Source organism: Protopterus annectens, chromosome 7.part0 (assembly GCF_019279795.1).
Source record: "Protopterus annectens isolate FY-2018-M chromosome 7.part0, PAN1.0, whole genome shotgun sequence".
NCBI classification, from domain to species: domain Eukaryota; kingdom Metazoa; phylum Chordata; order Ceratodontiformes; family Protopteridae; genus Protopterus; species Protopterus annectens.
The window spans coordinates 1,020,994,881-1,021,015,605 of record NC_056739.1 but is presented as its reverse complement, the minus strand read 5'-3'; positions in this window follow the sequence as shown (position 1 = coordinate 1,021,015,605).

The window sequence follows — 20,725 nt, the reverse complement described above, 5'->3', positions numbered from 1 at the left end:
GTGTGTGTTGAATGAGGTAGCAATATTTTCTGAGGAGTGAGGGATGTTAGGAGGAGGGGTACTGACTTTACCTGGGTGGAGGATGGAGTTTATGGAGGACCAGAATTGTTTGGGGCTGTGTTGTGAGGAGTCTAGGGCAGACTGGTAGTATTGGAATTTGTCTGTTTACTTTCGTTTTGTTCTGTTCGTACATTTGTAGAGGATTTAACACACACTAATGGATTCTAACTGAAGAACCTTCACTCTAGGGATAGTAAAATAAGAGTTCCCAGCTTGTGATCATGGCGGGAAGCCAAAAACAAAGTAAGTGAAGCTTTTAGACCTTTTTAAACTGAGCATGAGCTCATTAAACTGCTATTAGTTTTCTTAACATTATGGGCAGATATACAAGCCAAACAGTTGTTTGTTAGTCAAAAAGGCACTTTTAGCATCAAAGAATAGATAACTACCTTTCAAGGCACTTTATGACAGTTATTACTATCAGCTTTTATATATTATTATATGAATTAAATGCAACAGTTTAGATATTTCATGCAGCTTAGTGTAAATAATATAAAAAGAATCATGTTCATTTAAGCACACCACATTAATATGTCAGTGTAAATGCATCATATTCTATACTAGCAGTAAAAGGCAGGTAATTTATAAATTAATTATCTAAATATCATTTAGAGTTAGAGAAATCATGACTGTAAGTATTTACACTGTAATAAAGAAAGATATGTTACCTTGCTTTCTTTAGGGTTGTTTCCTTTAGTTATAAAATGTCCTGTTTATCCTGTATTTATATTGCTTCAAAGACTGACACATATGTAAAGCATGAATGCTTTTAAAGAAGAACATTTTTACCTTGCAGAGCAAATAGAAAACAATAATGTTTGTGCGTTTCATGTGTCTCTTAGTTTCTTCTTCTTCTTGTCAGCAGTGCTCCATTCATTTTTTTTCTGCATGTCTCTTTACCCCAAAGGAGCTCCAATCCATTTATTCCACTTTATCCAAGGTTTTATTAGCTGAAAGATAAGAGACTGTTGCCTGTAGAATGTCAAAAGTTTTAGGACCTTCAGTAAAAAATATTTTTATTCTTGCAGGAAACAGCAGGTGCACTTTAAGTTGCCTTTTTTTCAATTCCTTTATCAGAGGGAGACATTTTCTTGCAGTTATAACTCCAGCAGAATAATAATTATCAAATCTGATTATGTCGTCTTTGTAATTAACTGGAGAAGTTGACCATGCTGTCTTTAAAATAAGTTCCTTGTCTTGTGATGAAAAAAACTTTGCTATTATTGATCTCGGGTGATTTTTTGATTTGATGGTTAATGAAGCAGCTCTTAAGGATCTATGGGCTGTTTCAATTCCATAAGAACTTCAGGCAATTTTAAAACTTCTGGTAACCAGGTAGTAAGGAAAGTCACCATGTTATCTCCCTCTGTTTTCTCTGGTAGCCCATAGATGCGAAGGTTATTTCTTCTGGACCTGTTCTCTAGATCCTCTATTTTATTTTGTAATGAAGAATTTTGTTTTGATAAAAAATGTAGCTGAAGATCTTCTTCTGAGAGTCTGCCCTCAGTATCATTTAGGGATCTCTCAATGTCAGCTATTTGAGACTTCTGTTGCGTCATTATTTCTTGTAGTTGCTGTATTTGTTTTGTAGATCTCTCTTCAAAAGTGTCCAGTTTGGTATTCATTTTGTCAAATTTCACTGATAAGTCTTGTATAGCATTTAATAAAGACTGTATCTCCTTTCTCCCCATCTGGTCCTGTGTGGTATTCTTAGAAAAGCTCATTTTCAGTAGATTCAGATACCTTCCTTCTTGTTTTTTGACAGGAAAAATAATGATTAAAGCCAACTTTTTTGCAATGTAGACTTCTCGTGGTATTAGTAGAAGTAATTCAGCAAAATAGGTTTGTCTACAATATCTAGTTTTAAAAATTTCCTGTCAGAAATATCTTTTGAGTGCAGAGCTGAGAAAAGATGCTGCCAACCAGTCTACATCCTAGCCACACCCAAGCAAATGCTTTTGAAGGACTAGAAACCTTTTTGACTCTGAATCACCAACCGCACACCAGCTAGTTCTTTTGGCAAAAAAAACAGCAACTACATTCTGTTCAGCTGAAGCAAGAAGTCCCCCATCCAAATCAGGTAAAACAAGCTGCATATCATATTCAGCAGATTCCTGAGAAAACTTTGTGCTTTGTCTTGTCTACAATATTACTCCAGCTAAGTGTAGCATTCAAGGAAGGTTTGTCTTAGTTATGCTTAGAGATCAAAGCTGCATCAGGTAAACTTCCATCTGACTACTTTATTATTTGATCTCACTAGAAAAAAATTCAGTTGCTTTCACATCTTGAGAAGCAGCACAGGTAGTAAAAGCCTCTGCTATTACTGGATCGCTCCCTTCCTTCTCCATCAAGCAACACTCCCCAATACCACCACCGTTAGGGTAGAGTAGGTTTCCCAGTGTGCTAGCCAATTATGAATACCACCTCTGGTCTCACCTGCAAAGAGGCCACTAGCCTAGTAGGACTAATCATAAATAGATAAATGCTACAATAAAATGTTCCCACCTAAGCAAGCTAGAACAGGTAGGTATACCATAATCCCATAAAATTCATCATTTCTTGTATTAATTAATACTATCCCAACACTCTGATGCAGAATATTTGCTGGCCATCATTTAAAAAAAAGGCTAGATTATTTCCTTCAACGTATCAGACAGAAATTTCTTAATTCAAAAATATTCACCACCCCTTCAAATTGTTCAATAATACTATCCAACAAGCAGCCTGCATTCATCACATCACATATTTATAAAACCACACTTCAAGACTGGGGATTCAATGGAACTGGCATAGAACTTCTGATTGTAAACCGAGTTGGAATACAGTCACTTACTGCATCAGAATGGGGTATGACAGTGCACAGTGAAAGTCGTGCAAAATAACATGGGAAGCAGCCATGCACAGCATGTGGGCAATTCAAAGGTACCAATTAACCGAAGGAGCAATGGTTCAGATAGTGTAGTATGTGGTGCATGCAAATGAGTGCATAATAAGATGTAATTGAGGAAACCCATACAAATCAGTAGCATGGACTATGCAAAAACACAGGAAGCCAAGATACTGGACTGATTCAGAGATGTATAAAATGGTGGCACTGCTCACTCTTTCCCACACATTTTGAGCTGCATAATTTACAGCGAACAAGAGACAGATCTTAGCTTATATTAGATGAAATAAGTGACAGGAGCCATGTTAGACAGAGCAGCAGCAATAGCTGAAGAGCAAGTGTAGTGAGAAGCAACTGGAATGTGGCCAGCAATGCTGCGCTTCACATCCACCAGCACTAATGAAGACAATACAAGCAGGGACTCACATATTAGCATCTGAGTGATCAACAAACTATTGATTACTTCAGAGTGGGTAGGGCTACTCTATAGCAAGGCTATCCAACAGGTGGCCTGTTGGCCACAGTCTGATTCACCAATGCCTTTTCTGTGGCCTGCCAAAGCATTGGTAGAAAAAAAAATAAAACATTCACTTTCTTTGTGGTTAACTGGTCCTGTAACTTTAAAAATTTCAGGATGAGTTAACCACTTTGCCTTTTTTTGTCTGCAAGTACATAGAACTGCCATATAGTGCAGACTCAGGACAGGGGAAGGAAAAGAGCATACAAGTTTGACTGTTTTAGTCGAAAATCATTGTGTCATATTTTCCCCTGTGTCAGTGCTGTTTGTTGACTTTGGTTTTATGTGACATCTGGTTAAAGGATTTAATATTTTCAGAACTGTTTTGTGTTTGAAAGCTTCGAGGTCTGCTAGATACATAAGGTTTTGTAGTATCATATGCCTTTTTGATCTACACTTCTCAGTGTGTTTATATTTTTATGTGCATTTGGGGGGTTTAATTGTCACAGTTGTTTCCAGAACATGTCCTTTCATTCCAGAAGAGATTTTAGTTCTGGTATGAATCATTTAGTAACGTGTTTTAGAAACCATTTTGGAGGCCTTTCAGCATGTATGCAAGCATATTTGCTTCAAGGTCTATACAAGGCAGAATGTTTTGACCTTGACTCTAGATGGGCGTTTAGCAGTGTTTAGGCATGATTTTTTTCAAGGCATGTTTTGTTGCTTTGGAAGAGGGGTTGTAGTGTGCTGCATTGTATCATGCATCTGTTAGCAATGAGAAATTATATTGTGGTAGTTGTTTATGCATTTTTATTCATTCCTTTGGGCACAGATCATGGCTGTGCATAGTTAATAAAGTGTCTGTAATCGGTGCATATGTATGGATGGGGAGGTGAGATGGGTGTCACCGTATGTCTGACAATAATATTGTTGATACAGTAGAGAGTCGATTATCCAAACTAAGTGGGACTTAGGGTAGTTCGGACAATCAAATTGTTTGGATAATCAAACATATAATTGAACCGGATAAAAAAACTTATAAAATCTTGTTTTTTTTTCTGCACGCAGGAATACACTTTTCTAACATTCGTCCATTCAAATGGACAATAAAGAATATTTTTCATACAGGCTCAAAAACATGCTCAAGCAAATATGTATAATGTTTACATATTCAGACTTTATGATTTTTCCTACCCGAAAACTTTGAAAGGCTGATTCTGATAATTGATGTTTTGGATAACTGACATTTGAATAATCGACTCTCTGCTGTATCGTGATTTTGCATTTTTTTTGTGAAATGGATGGTTTTCTTGGAAATTTGATAGCTTCCATGAGTAAATAATGTCTGATGTTCAAATCTTTTTCCTCCGCTTGTGCTGATGTTCTTTTTTTTAATTATGAAGGGGTGGCATACATTTTTAGTTCTTCCTGTCTACTGTAAGACTCATTTTTTTCTACCTTTGCTGACTTTTATTTATAAAAAAATATTTTTTGAGGTTATAATAAGAAAGGTAATTAATCTGTCATGGTTTGGTTCACTTGTCTTAGGTCAGATTGTCAGTTTTTTGTCCTGCAATAACTGTGGGGTTTGTATGGTTAATTGTTTGACCAGATTTTGAGTTTTTCCACTTGAAATGATCATGTGGTGATTTATGTGATTCATGTGAGAAAATATAATGCAATTTCAGACTGCTAGAATTGCTCCAAACCTGCTAGAGTACAGTAAAAGACTGTCCATTAATGAATTATGTCTGGTGTCCTCATTGCTTATTACCCACCTGTTGAAAGTTTTCTAGTTTGAGTGTTGTGGTTGAATTGGTAAAGTTAGTTACTAGTAAAACATGGAATGCAGTCCACATTGTATGTTACTATGACTGGCAACTGAAACACGGCACTGTGCCTTTTTGTCATGGGTGCTGAGGTAACAAGGATACTATCTGTCAATGCTTGGAGTTGTAAGCTTGTTTTCAGTCAAAAATACAGAAGTGATTCTGAAAACAGCATTGTTTTGTTTTTTGTTCTGTGACTGAGGTATACCACTGGCTGTGGAGAGTTTAAAAAGCAGATATATCTTCAGTGTGGTAATGTGCACCGCAAGCCTCTTCCAGAATATTAAGTGCCCCCCCCCCCCTACTGAAAAGATTGGACACACCTGCTCTAAAGGATCTAGCTGAACTGTGCCATACATCAGCAGAATTCAGAGGTATTTGTGGTATGCCAGTTTCTGTGGATACAAAGCTATGTGATGTGTTGACCATCCTAGGTGCAGGTACCTTCCAGTATTCTACAGGGGACAGATTAGGTATATCATATACTTTTTCATTATGAATACTTAACCAATTCCTTGACGTCATACTACAACACATGCACGACCATATCTAGTTCTCAGAGGAGAGAACCAACACCATGCGTGCATTCTACAAAATTACCTTCTTCGTTGAGGTCCTTGGCATCACAGGTTTCACTCACATTGCTATTATTATGTGGTCCAGACACACAGAGATACTTAAATAGGAAGAGCTACCTCTCTCTGAATTATAAGATGGCCTGTGGTCCCCAGGCCTTATCCATAATGTGTCTGTGGACAACCAGAGAAGTTCACATGATTCACATATTTAGTACATGTCCAATCTATGCAAACAATTCCTTTAAGGAGAATTCCCTCAGGGTCATCCAGTTGGTAGGGACACAGACACTGCTGACAGAATGTCCTGTGCAGATAGCTACTATGCATGCTTGGGACAGGCCACAGATAATGCAGAAATCATCAGATGCAATACTTATATAGCAACACAAATATAGTTTCATTGTTATTCTAATGCATTTTGATTGGCAGCCCAAGGGCTATTATATTATTGTTTTATATATATGCATTTTGTTTCCCAGTTCTTGATCAAGTGTAAAACGGGTGAGATGTAAACTCCTTGAATCCTATTCCCCAATTCATTTTCCTGTAGTAAATCACTATCAGTGAAGTTTCTATTTGTATACCTGCAGTTATTCAACATGTGTGGGTCCATTACCATGGTTGTGTGAGCATGGTGTGTGTTTATATAAGTGAGTTGGTGTGGGTCTTAAACATCTCATCTGGTAGTGTAAAATAGCACCTTTTTGCAGAGTTTATTGAGCTCAAGCTGCTGTGGCCTGTTTGTTTCATTCAGCTAAAGATTCAGTGAAGTAAAACTGGATGAAGCACAGGGATGTTTTGCTTTTCTTATGTCAGTGATACAGAAAATGTTGAAATTCACAAACACAAACCACAAACTGTAAAATCCACAGTAAAAAGTGTCAGGACCCAGAAATGGCAACTAGTCCAACTTTATAGGTTCATAGGTTCATACTAGGCTATCTGCCCGAGGGCATTTACAAGCCTAGCCCATAGTTTTGGGGCTTACGCCACCCCTTTAGTATGGGGAACTATACCCATTATTTTGCTGTGCCTCTGTTGAGCAGTGACACTGAGGTAATCCCTGGGGTATATCTGCGATCTCCCATCCATTGGTCAAGATTTCTCTTGAACAAGGCCAGCGAGGTGCTCTGCCTCACATATACCGGGATTTTATTCCACAGCATAGGGAGTCTTTGGGTGATGAATCTATCCCTCCAGCACGTCCTATTAATAGCCGTGTCGAGGTTTAAGTCTCCCGCCCTTGTGGCTCTGACGGATCTAGATTTTTTGAGGTGAAGCATATTCATCAAATCTGGGTTTGACATGGCCTTGTATGTTAGGCAAAGGTCACCTCAGAGCAAGCGGTAAGCGACTGAATAGAGCTGGAGTTCTTTCAGTCGGGCAGCATAGGACAGATGTTTGAGACCCTTTATCCTTTTGGTGAGGAACTTTTGTGGCCTCTCCAGCTGCTGCAAGTGTCGGGTCAGATACATTCGAATGGGGCATTGTACTCAATCATTGGTCTGATGAGTGATGAGTATAGGAGACTATGACCTCCCTTGATCTAGATGAGAATCCCTTCATGATAAGGTGGGCAATGTAGAAGGTCTTCCTAACTACTTTAGCTACATGGGTGTCGAATGACAGACTACTATCAACCTGGGTCCCCAGGTCCCTGATAACTTCTTCTGTGCTCAGTGGATTGCCACCTATTTGGTAGCTAGGGGTAACCTTGTTTTTCCCGAAGGGTATGACTATGCATTTTTGGCATTTAACTTTAGGCCATGGCTCTGGCACCAGTTATCCGTTTCTGTGAGACCCTTCTGAAGGATATCTGTGTCAGATGTGTTTTCTACTATGGCGCCCAGTTTGCAGTCATCTGCAAACTTTGTCAGCCATAACCCTCCTGTGTTTGCTTGTACTTCGGAACAGTAGATGCCAAACAAGAGTGGGCCCAGGACTGAGCCCTGTGGTACACCACTTGTGACAGGCTTTGAGTCTGACATGGCGCCAGCAACTCTGACCCTGTGGGTTCTGTCACTCAGCCAGTTTGCAACCCATCTTGTGATGTATGGGTTAACATTTAAGCTGATGAGTTTTTCAATAATACCCGAGTGGGGTATTGTATCGAAGGCCTTCGCCAGATCGAGGTAGGCTGTATGGACTGCCTTTCCCTCATCAATGGCTTTGGTGACTGTTTTGAAAAAGTCAACCAAGTTTAGAAGGCATGATCTGCCTTTGACAAAGCCAAACTGGGATGGATCCAAAGTCTGCAAATTCCTATGTTTTTATTTATGAGGTCCATTATGATCCTCTCCATGGCTTTGCAGATAAGGCTTGTCAAGCTAATGGGCGGTAATTTCCAGGGTCGGTGGAGGCACCGCCTTTGTGAAGTGGGACCACAGTTGCAGTGCGCCACTCCTGGAGTGCGTATCCAGAGGTAAGACTATGATTAAACAGCTGTCCTAGCTGTGGGTTTAATTCCTCGTTGAGTTCGTGGAGCACACAGCCGGGGACACCATCAGGTCCCATGGATGCTGTGGTTTTTGCTTTGGAGAGAGCGGTTCTCACTTGGGCGTTGGAGATGTTTGGGGGCTGCAATCGCTTGGTATAGATATCTCTCCTTTTGGGAAGGGTGGGAGAAGTTTGCACTGAACCTGTCAGCCAGTATGTTGGCAATGTCTGTAGGATCAGTAATCTTCACATCATTTTGAACTAGTTCTGAGCATATCTGGGAGTTTCCTCCCAGGTTTCTAACATAGCTAAAGAAGGCCTTATGATTGTCTTTTGAGTCTTTAGCTATTTTTCTCTCAAAATTTGCTTTGGATGATTTTATGAGAGCTCTTAGTTTTTACTTATAGTGATCAAGGGTGTCTTACCTTTTAAGGATTTTGCTCTATCTTGTAGTAGCTTCCTCCTTTTGTTGTAGAGTTTGTTTATGGCTGGGGTCCACCAGACTGGACGCTTGCCTTTGGTACAAAGAGTCTTTGTTTTGCTTGGGATTGCCTTATCCATGCAGTCCTGCAGGTGCTGGTAGAAGGCATTTGTAAGTGATTCAGCGGCTTGAGTACTGTTTTCCGCCGGCTCGGGGTCCTTAAAGGAGACCACACTAGTCTTTAGAAATGTGAAGTCGGCTTTCGAGAAGTTCTTTACTGTGGTCTTTTTTATTTCAGGTGGGGGTGGGATGAGGACCTCCAGCGAGATTAGTTTGTGATCTGATCTCACCAGTGAGGGGTATACTTCCGGTGTTGAACATTATGCTCCCATGTTCGTGATGATGAGATCAAGTATGTTTTCTCCTCTTGTGGGGATGGTGACTAGTTGTTCCATGGCATTTGAGTTTATGAATTCCAGGAACTTTTGGGCTAGGGTGTTTGGGCTTGAGTAGTGTTCCCAGTCTATATTAGGGTAATTGAAGTCACCTAGTATGATGGTGTTTGGTGATACATTTATCCCCTCTAGTGTTTTCAGGAAGGCCATGTGAGGTTCCTGAGTTTGTGAGGGTGGCCTGTAAAATGCTACAATTTGCAGAGCAGTCTTGCCTATGGTTAATTGCACCTGGATGGTCTCCGATGCATTGTGCGTTGCCACCAGTCTTGAGGTGTGGGTGTCTTTGATGAATATGGATACCCCCCCCTCCTTTCTTGGTATTGTCCGGATTTTGGGGCGGAACGCATGATAAGAGGTAAAACCTGATAGTGCTGGGGTGCTCTCAGGAGCCTTGAACCAGGTTTCTGTCACTGCACAGACATCGATGTTCTCCATACTGAGAAGGGCCTCGAGTGCGTGCATTTTGAGATTTAGACTTCTGGCATTGAGCAGCATTACCCTTAGTTTTTTCCTTTTTGTGTTCTAGGGTGGTAGGTTTAGAATTTGAGCCTTGCCTAAAAAGGCACTATGGGGGTGGCAAGAGCCTTTGCCAATATCCGGAATCCCAGGGTGACAGGTGCAAGCCGTCCCTTGAAGCAGCGTGGCTTGTCCAGCATGTCATCCCAGGCAGACAGACATTGGATCCCCTTTGAATGACACCAGAGTTTAAGCCAATTGTTAAAGCTGATCATCTTATCTCTGTATTGTGGCATCATTCTTGGTGAAGGTAGGATACTGCTCAAGGTCAGGGTCATACCTGCCTGGGCTACATAATCAGAGAGCTCCTCAATGTCTCTTTTCATGTAGTCCAAGGAGGTGCGTCTCAGGTCGTTTACACCAGCGTGGACAATGACTGAGTCGTATTTGTACCTGCTGTTGAGAGACCTGAGTGCTTGCGTTATGTGGTGGATTCTAGCGCCCGACAGGCAGCTTACTGTGACCTTCTCCTTACTCAGTCTGGTGAGCGGGACGTCAGTGTGTCTGACTATGGAGTCACCAATGACTAGTGTGTCTGGCATTGTGTTTGGCCTTAAGGGCTGTGACTGTTTGACACTCTGACTGTGAGGTCTATGTGTTGCAGGTGTTGTGTTCTGAGGTGGTGGTTGTTTGGGTGTCTGCTTTGGTGGCCTCTGCTGTTTTGGTAGATTTTTGATCAGAGCCGCCGAGTATGTCTTTGTGTGTTTATGTGTATGATTTGAGGTTGTGATGGTACTATGTGAGACTGGGTCTATAGTGTGTGTGGTAACCTTCTCCTCCTGACTGGTCTTGCCAGTCCTATGTTGAGAGTGCTTTCATCTGTAATAAACATCTGATGCTTTGTTTTAGTGAATAAAGTTGGACTAGTTTCTGGGTCCCGCTGCTTTTTATTATGGATGATACAGAAAATGTAGTTTATAGGATTTTTCTCCACTGTTTTCAACTTGAAAATGGCAACTTGCCCTCCTAAACTCACCTGGTTAACAAAATTAAATAAATAAAGTTTAGTGAAGGCAAAATATTGGTCTAGCACAACACCAAAATACTGAGGAATGAACTGTACATTGATCATACCTGAACTTTTCCCTACCAAACAAACCCGCACGGAAGAGAAAGAGATTGCTTATCATCAGTTAAGGAAGAGATTGTTGTTGACATCAGTAATTTAAAATCACTTTCCTTAACCTGAGACTGAATTAAAATAAATCTGATATATGATTTGTTCAAAAAAGAGTACTTTGAGGGGTTGATGAATGAAGAGAATGAGAGGGAGAGAAGGTTGGATGATGTGCGGATAGTGAATCATGAATTGCAGTGGATTGGCAAGGAGAAAGTAAGGATATGTATGAAGAGGATGAAGAATGGAAAGGCTCCTGGTCCAGATGACATACCTGTGGAAGCATGGAGGTGTTTAGGTGAAATGGCAGTGGAGTTTTTAACCAGATTGTTTAATGAAATCTTGGAAAGTGAGAGGATGCTTGAGGAGTGAAGAAAAAGTGTTTTTGTACCGATTTTTAAGAATAAGGGTGATGTGCAGAGCTGTAGTAACTACAGAGGGAATAAATTGATCAGTCACAGCATGCTGTTATGGGAAAGAGTAGTGGAAGCTAGGTTAAGAAGGGAGGTGATGATTAGTGATCAGCAGTATGGTTTCATGCCAGGAAAGAGCACTACAGATGCGATGTTTGTTCTGAGAGTGTTGATGGAGAAATACAGAGAAGGTCAGAAGGAGTTGCATTGTGTCTTTGTGGACGTAGAGAAAGCATATGACAGAGTGCCTAGAGAGGAGTTGTGGTATTGTATGAGGAAGTCGGGAGTGTCAGAGAAGTATGTAAGAGTGGTACAGGATATGTACGAGGGTAGTGTGACAGCGGTGAGGTCTGCAGTGGGAGTGGTGGATACGTTTAAGGTGGAGGTGTGATTACATCAAGGATCAGCTCTGAGCCCTTTCTTATTTGCAATGGTGATGGACAGGCTGACAGGCGAGATCAGACAGGAGTCCCCATGGACTATGATGTTTGCAGATGACATTGTGATCTGTAGTGAGATTAGGGAACAGGTGGAGGAGACCCTGGAGAGATGGAGATATGCTCTAGAGAGAAGAGGAATGAAGGTCAAAAGGATTAAGACAGAATATATGTGTGTGAATGAGAGGGAGGATAGAGGAATGGTGAGGATGCAGGGAGTAGAGATGGCGAAAGTGGATGAGTTTAAATACTTGGGATCAACAGCTCAGAGTAATGGTGAGTGTGGAAGAGAGGTGAAGAAGAGAGTACAGCAGGATGGAGTGAGTGGAGAAGAGTGTCAGGACTGATTTGTGACAGACGAGTACCAGTAAGAGTGAAAGTGAAGGTCTACAAGAGGGTAGTAAGACCAGCTGTGTTATATGGCTCGGAGACAGTGGCATTGACAAAAAGGCAGGAGTCAGAGCTGAACATGGCAGAGTTAAAGATGTTAAGATTTGCACTGGGTGTGACGAGGGTGGACAGGATTAGGAATAAGTATATTAGAATGTCAGCCCAGGTTGGAAGGTTTGGAGACAAAGTCAGAGAGGCAAGATTACGCTGTTTTGGACATGTGCTGAGGAGGGATGCAGAGTATATTGGGGAAAAGATGCTAAAGATGAAGCTGCCAGGTAACAGGAAAAGAGGAAAGCCTAAGATAAGGTTTATGAATGTGGTGAGAGAGGACATGCAGGTGGTTGGTGTGACAGAGCAAGATCCAGAGGACAGGAAGAAATGGAAACAGATGATCTGCTGTGGTGACCCCTAACGGGAACAGCTGAAAAAAGAAGAAGATTTGGTTAGACTATAAGACAAGGTGCAAAAGGATAGCTAATGGTGACTGCTGTATGAAGCATTAATGCTCATATTAGCATCAGGGAAAACATGTTAACATACTATGAAGTACAGCTCAACATACTGGCCACATAAGAAGTTTTTTTAAAATATGGGTAGCTGGCTGATTAAACCATTACTCTGTCTCTAACCACACAAAAGCCAGGCAATAATCTGGATGAACTCCAAAGAAAAATTCTCACTCTCCAAATCAGATTTAAGCGCTTTCATTCACTTTTATTAACGTGAACTTCCTCAGAAACATAGTTTAATAAAAACTGCTGTTTAAATACTATTTCCACAGGAAATGATGTCATTTGATTACAAAATTAATTAAAAAATTACTCTGTCTCTGTCCATACAGCTTAGTGTTTTTATATTTGTTCTGACCTAGCAGTGAGTCATTTGGTGATGAATATTCATAGGTAATGTTGGATGAATTTATTTTCCTTATAAATAGGTTGACAATGACACTGACATCAGAATATGGAAGAGAAATGTCAAGTGAAAAATGTAATTTAAGATCAAAAGTAACAGTAGAATTTGTAAAACTAAGATGAATGTAAATTACTTATTCAAACATGTTACAAAGACATGCATCTGGAGCGTTTCTCCCCAGGCCTCCGCTGAAAATAGTTTCTGTCCTAGTCAGGCTTTCCTGGTAAGCAAATGTTAAATAAATGTTAAATAAATAAATAAATAAATAAATAAATAAATAAACATTTTAGGGAGAGGAAAACTTCATGAAAATAAGTCAAAAACTGGATTGTTACATCAGTTAAAGGTATTTTGATACAGTTGCTATCATGCTGGTCAATTCACTTTGAGACTGTGGAGGCTAAATAGTGTTTATCCATAATATCTTTGTCCTGTTTTCTCATGGATGACAGATTTTAATGATGTACTATTTCTGCACTAGAGTTGTATACTTATGCCAAGTTTGCCATCTCTCTAGAATCATTTAGAGATGCAGGAATACATTACTCTTTCTTCTGAATGTGGTTGTAGTATGTAGAAGCCTGCTGTACATCTGTATCTGTGACTAGTAATGGGTTTTTTAATGGCAGGAAACTAATGTGTACAATATTTTCACAGTCATGTTTCAGAAGCCATTTGCAAAAAAAAAAAAAAGCTTTACCTCTCCCCTCTGATGTAATTTCTGCTTCCCTTTGCTAACTCAGGTTGTGCTAATTTTTCATTTGTTATCTTATCCCTGCCAGTCTTGTGTTACAGTATGAAATCATGAATGGCTGCCTAATGAATACCTTCCTAATTGTTTTATTCATTTATTCATCCCCCAGTACCTGGCTTTATCATATGCAGGTTCATCATAAAGCCGCTGATTAGTCTAATAGAATGTATTTTGGATGTGGAAGGAAACCAGGGCACCAGTAAAGACCCTAACAGACATAGGGAGGACATGCAGATTCCACACGCAGGCACTTCAACCAGAGACCAAGCCAAACAACCAAGACATTTGAGGCAGCAGTGCAAACTGGTGTACCAGTGAGCAGCCCATCTTTCTGTGTTGTCTATTGGAAAAGTAAAAAGTGCACCACATTCATGTGCACAAGCACAGAATGTGGTGCTTCTGCTTTTTGCTGCAAACACCTTCTTCCTCTTTTATTTTCATTTTCTCTTTGCAAGCTATATTTACTTAGGAGAAGGATAAGCAGGACAGGATGTAAAGTCAACATATAGCGCTAATCCTGCAAGAGTTTATAATCTAAATCACAAAGACAGTCAGATACTCAGACAGACACAGAGACAGATAGGCAGACATCTTTTCTTATTTTGCTTAAAGCATCAAATCGTTTATTTGCACTGCATCTGTTTTTTTGGAACTCCTGTAAAATGACCACTTCATTTTCCAATCATGTTACAAAAGCTGTGGAAATGAATATTATCATGTACCTGCAGGGGATTTAAGAATGTAACTTAAAAAAATACTCATGTTATGTGCTACCAATCAATAGAAAAAGGGTATGTTGCCATGGATATGAACTTTCACACTATCTCCATTATCAGCTTGGTGGATATGGGTACTCTGAGGTAATGTAGAAATTGCCTCATGTTTACTGACAACCAGTTAATTCTGAATCAAACTGATAGGGTATGTGAGAGATGAATTTACACAATGTCATTGGAAGTAAAGCTCTCATATAAAAGTACTCCTAATGTCAATAAGGTTGTCAGTAGTACACACACTGCACCCATCACACACAATTCAAAGCAAACAAATAGACCCACATATGCTGAGGCACTTAAATGTAACCTTCTTAAACCAGAAAAATCTCCTAGATGAAGTACACATAACAGATACCCTCAGCAGCCCCAAAATGCACTCTTTCAAAACAACACCCACATCAACACATACAGCGACATCTCATGGAGCCTCTACCTCTAAGCTCTTAAGGCAAAGCCACCATACAATCCAATGTTTTTGTCACTGGAGACTCCATCATGAGACACACAGATGTCCCTCTCTCCAGGCTGGGTAAGGAGAAAGTCATGGTCAGTTGCTTATCAGAAGCTACGATCTGCCACATTAGGCACACACTCAGGTCATTGGACAACAAGTATCAGTATGACTCAGTCCTAGTCCATGTGGGTGCAAACGACCTGAGGTGTACCTCCCTAGACCATATGATGAGAAAGATATCGTGGAGCTCTCAGAATATGTGTCTCAGGCTGGTATGAGTCTAGCATTGAGCAGCATTTTACCTTCTCTAAGGATGATGCCACAATATGAACAAAAGATGATTAACTTAGTTTCTAGTGTCATTCTAAGGGGGTGCAATATTTGTCAGTATGGAAGGAGATGGTCAACAGACCAAACTACTTTGCTAGGGTTAGTCAACACCTCTCCCCTTTAGGCTTTTGAATATTAGCTAAAACATTGTCTTCCCCCCATAGTGCCTTTTTTAGGCAATGTCAAACTGAAAGTACTTCTGACATAGCAAATCAAAACCAAGAAAAACTAAAAGTATTATTGCTCAATGCTAGGAGTCTAAACAAAAAACTCCACTCCCTAGAAGCTCTCTTCACCCTACAGAACACTGACATCTGTGCAGTCACTGAGACATGGTTTAAAGCTGCATAGAGCATACCGACAGTGCAAGGTTATAATGCTTTCCACACATTTACACTAGCTACTACACAGACAGAGACTAAAGGTGACGGTGTCCTGATTTACATCAAAATAAATATACCTGAAGGCTGGTCAAACAGGACAATGCACCTGAGCTACACCATGATCAAATCACCATAGGCAAAATTGAATACCACTTCCTTGCAAGCTATAGGTCACCCACTATGACCCAGGAAACCCATACCATGTATTTAAACGGGTTCACTTCAGAATTTCTGATTCCCAAAACCTTGAATTTCATATGGTCGAGTCCATATGATCGAATTTCTAGAAGTTCAAAATTCTGAATGGAGATCTGCATACAGCATGGAACAAGAAATTCTCCCTTTTCCTCACTGTAGTCCAATCTTGACCTTGGTTTATTTAAATAGCAGGCACGTGGGGGGTGCAGGGGGGCTTGCCCCCCTGTAGAAACATTGAGGAACATGGGTTTGTGTTACTTTTGGATTTATTTCAGAGTTTCGAAGTTCTAAAACTTCGATCATATGGTCTCAGCCATATGAAATTCAAAGTTTTGGGAATTCAAAATTCTGAAGTGAATCCATTTAAACTTATTGGAAACACTCAACATCCAACCAATATCATATTCATGGGTGAATTTAATTAGCTCACTATTAACTGGGAATCCTATATGACATCAAACGTACAGGCACAGAGATTCCTGGGTAAACACAAACTCCCTGGCCAAAATTGTCACTACACCAATGAACGGTACCAACCATACTGAATCTGGTACTCACTAACATAGGACAGTGCTGCACAACCCCTAGTGAAAAGTCTTCCTTGGTAAGGTCAGATCACAAAATGGTCTCCTGTGAAGTAAAAATAAAACCTGGACCACCAGCTACCTCTGGAATATTCAGGAACTAGTCTAAGGCTAACTTCCTGCTGTTAAGTGATAATCTGGCAAAATTTCAAGCTTCCATAAACCCTGAGAACACTGCTGCCTATACAGAACTGTTCACAGAAACCCTGAACAAGCATGTTAAAAGCTGCATAGAGGCAGCTGTACCCACCAGGAAGAAGTACAGAACTAACTCATAAAACAAGCCACCTTGTTGGAATCACAAAATCAATAGGCTGTATAACAGGAGATAGAAAATCATGGCAAAATTTAGGAGGTGCAGCACCCAGCAGGATAAAACACTGTTGTCAAACTAAACAAATACTCAGAGGACAAATAAAGTCTACCAAAGCCAAATTTGAGGTAACCACAAGGCATTCTTTAGCTATGTCTGCAACCTCAAAGGCAATACACAATTGTGTTCAGAGCTCATTGTAAATGTAGCCACTTATACTGAGCCAGAAGATACAGCAAACCTACTAGCTGGCAAATTCATCTACAACTTTACCCCTCTCTCCCCCTCAACCTTCCCTCAGGAAATACCATCAAATATAACTCCTCCTGCTATCAATAGGGGAACAGGTCCTTAATGCTCTCTCTAAGACCAAGAACACTGCATTAAAGTGATGAGACAGTATCCCAGGATGCCTTCTAAATTCATAAAACATGACCTTTCTGGCCCTCTACAATTGCTGTATTACTATAGCCTCCAAACAGGCTTTGTGCCTCATGAATGAAGAACAGCAACAGTCGTCCCTCTGCACAAAGGTGGTTCACCTACAGACCTTGGAAATTACAGACCCATAAGTCTCACTAGTCTTATATGTAAAGCCATGGAAAGAATTATCATGGAGATGATCGATAGAGATATAGTAAACCTCCAGACACTGGACCCCAACCCAGTTTGGTTTCATCAAGGGCAGGCCATGCCTACTCAGCCTGGTGGACCTCTTTGAGAAGGTCACCAAAGCAATGGATGAGGGCAAAATGCTTTACACTGCCTACCCTGACCTAGCCAAGGCATTTAACACAATACCCCACTCAAGCATTGTTGACAAACTCAAGAGGTTAGGTACAAACCCATATGTCACCAAGTGAATAGCCAAATGGCTCACAGACAGGACCCAGGATGTTAGAACTAGGGAGTTCACCTCTACAAAGAAGCCAGTAACAATTGGAGTCCCTCAGGGGTCAGTCTTTGGACTGATCTTTTTTGGCATTTACTTCTCTAAAGTCAAAGCCAATGTCAATGGTCTCTGGTTGACTAAATTTGCAGATGATTGCAGATTAGTGGCTGTCATTGAATCCTACACTAACACAAATGTTCTCCAGGAAGTACTGACACAGACAAACATCTGATGTCAGAGCCATGGACTAAAACTAAATGCTAAGAAATGCATAATAGTATCCTTTGGGAAGTCATCCACCCTTGGTAACAATCATAATGAGAACACACCCCTTAGAGCTGATCCAGTAGTCAGGGACTTAGGGACACACATAGACAATAGTCTAGCCTTTGACCATCATGTGTCTACAGCAGTAAGGAAATCATTCTATGTTGCACAAATTATAAACAAAGGTATGGCATCTAGGTCCATGGAAGTCATTGTTCCACTATATTCATTATTCATCAGACCAATCGAGTACAATGCCCCCTTTGGTATGTACCCAACCAGACATATCCAGCAAATGGAACATCCACAGATGTTCTCACTAAAAGAATACAGGGCATAAGTAAAATGTCCTATGTAGACCACCTCAAGGCCCTATCCCTGTATACTGTCTCATACAGGCTGTTGACAGGAGATCTATGCCTGGCATACAGGGCATTGCCAGACCCCACTCTGATGGACCTCCTGCATACCCACAAAAGAAACAGCACCAGAATTACCCATTCTAAAGAAGTAAGCCATGCATGTGATATAAATAGGACCTGCTGGAGAGACAGGTATGTATTTCAGAGACTCTCCCATTTGTGGAACAGGCACAATTCAAGTGTAACATGGATAATTGCATGGGAAAAAGGAAATTCATCCCTAGCTGGGCACCTGTGTCTCCAATGATCACAGGCAACCTCTAAACAGTTCACCTTCCAGGCCCCTGCTTGTAAATGTTTCATTTCCCAAACCCCTGCTTACACTTAATCAAGGGTACCAGAACTTCTCATAGATTTGGGATGCATGGCTATGGTTAAAAAGCCCCTTGTGGTCATTAGCCTAGTAAGCACCTATGAACTTATGAAACTAATATATATATCTTACAGCTTGCCAGTATGAAGAATGTGTGATTCTTAACAGATTTTTTCAGTCTTCCTAGATCCTTTTTCATGTCACTTCTTCTATGATGTACATCTCCATACTTTTAGTCACTTACATGAGTATTATTCAGATAGTGCATCAATTTAAATTTGTCCTTATTAAATCCCATTTTACACCTCTGTCCATTTATGCAATTTTCCAAAACTCTCTGCTGTATTATTCTCATCACTTTGCATTATTTTCCCAGATATTTATCTTCCCCCTCATCTCCTTTCCTATATTTGATATAACAATGTTAAATAACACAGGCCCCAATAATAAAAAAACCTTTAAGTACTGCACTAATATATAACTATATTTTGATTAATTTCCCTGAACACTGCACTCTGTGTCCTCTTCATCACACAGTTTTTAATCCATTTCATACACCAAATCACTATAAAGGTGTCTATCTGCATCCTTAATAATGCAATCATGAAACTCCAAATGTTTAAACACATGCAACTTCTCCTTTCTGTAGCACTAATGAAATCGTTTTACCAACCTGTTGCACTCAAAGAATTGCAAGGGCCTTGTTGTAATTATTACCTTCATTAAGTTCCTAGTAATAGAAGTAACACCTATCAGACTGTAATTCATTATATTTTGTTTCACCCCTTTATAAATTGGTGTAACACTTGACTCCTTCCTGTATTCTGTTGCCAATCCTGTTAACAGCCATAAGTGAAGTAGTCCTGCCAGGTTAATTTCTTGTGTACCCTTGGAGTAATTCACAATACATTATCCTTTCTCATATTCTTTAACCATTCCATCATTTTTCTTTAATAATCCTCAACCTCTTAGAGCAAAAAATCTGGACAAAACCTAAAATTATGGGGGTACAAATAGGGACAGATTATAAATATTGCTCTTACAAACTTAGAAAGTTGATAGAATTATAGGTTTTGCATTAGCATGAATTTTCTGAAGTATGTGGAGTCTTAAACTCAAATGTTTGTCATTATTTAATTACTTCATCCTCAGCTATTTGCCAGAAAAGTACAGTTTTAGGAGGAACACACCAAAAATAGGACTCAAAAGTCTGGACATTCTGCAGAAGTGTGTACAGTTGAGAGGTAGACATTATCATTAATACCATCCATCATCTGCCCCATTTTCTTTTTCAATAGTAGATACTTTACTAAAGTGTTTATACACTATAGAAACTTATCACTGGCTTCAGTACGGAATTTGCCTTCCATCCCTAGCACTTTTATCATTTACTTTTTTTCTCTCATTTTAATAGATTAAAGGTATTTTAACTACCTTAACCCCTCTACCATCTGACTTTCTTTGTTGGCTTAACTCTCTGATTCCATTGTCTGTTATAGTTTAGCTTGTTAATGATTTCCTAATTGTTACTATTTTGCCTGTTAACATTTTCCTAATTACTAACTCCCATCTCTTATTACCTCACATGCTACCTTGTCACTGTACTTGTCTTTCGCATTATCTGTCATGGTTTCCTTATTCCTGTACTCTTTTCATCCAACTATAAATTTACTTCAGCGTTCTGTCTACAGTATCTCTTATCACCTCATCCCATGACTCTACAACTTTATTTAATTACTTCCAAGTCACCAAGCACTCGTGCACCTTTATACATACCATTTTATAATCTACTCCTCTATAATTCCAAGGCTCACAATCTCACTTTTGCAGTCATATGATTCAAACTACTACATAGCCACTGTTCACTAAAGATTCTTTAACCTCATTCTTCCTCATTACCTGCAAGTTTGTAAAAATACATCCAGAGCCTAATTTTCCTGGTTAGACTCATAATCTGTGACAGCTTCTGCCATACATTTGATTTTTTTCTGTATTCTGTCCTCCTTCCTCAAAGCTGAGGTGGATACTTCCCATTTAACTGAAGGGGCAACATACTAACTGCATTTTTCCTCCCAGACAAACCTCCTGTATTGTATGATATGGAAGCTGCAGCCACCTGCCATGG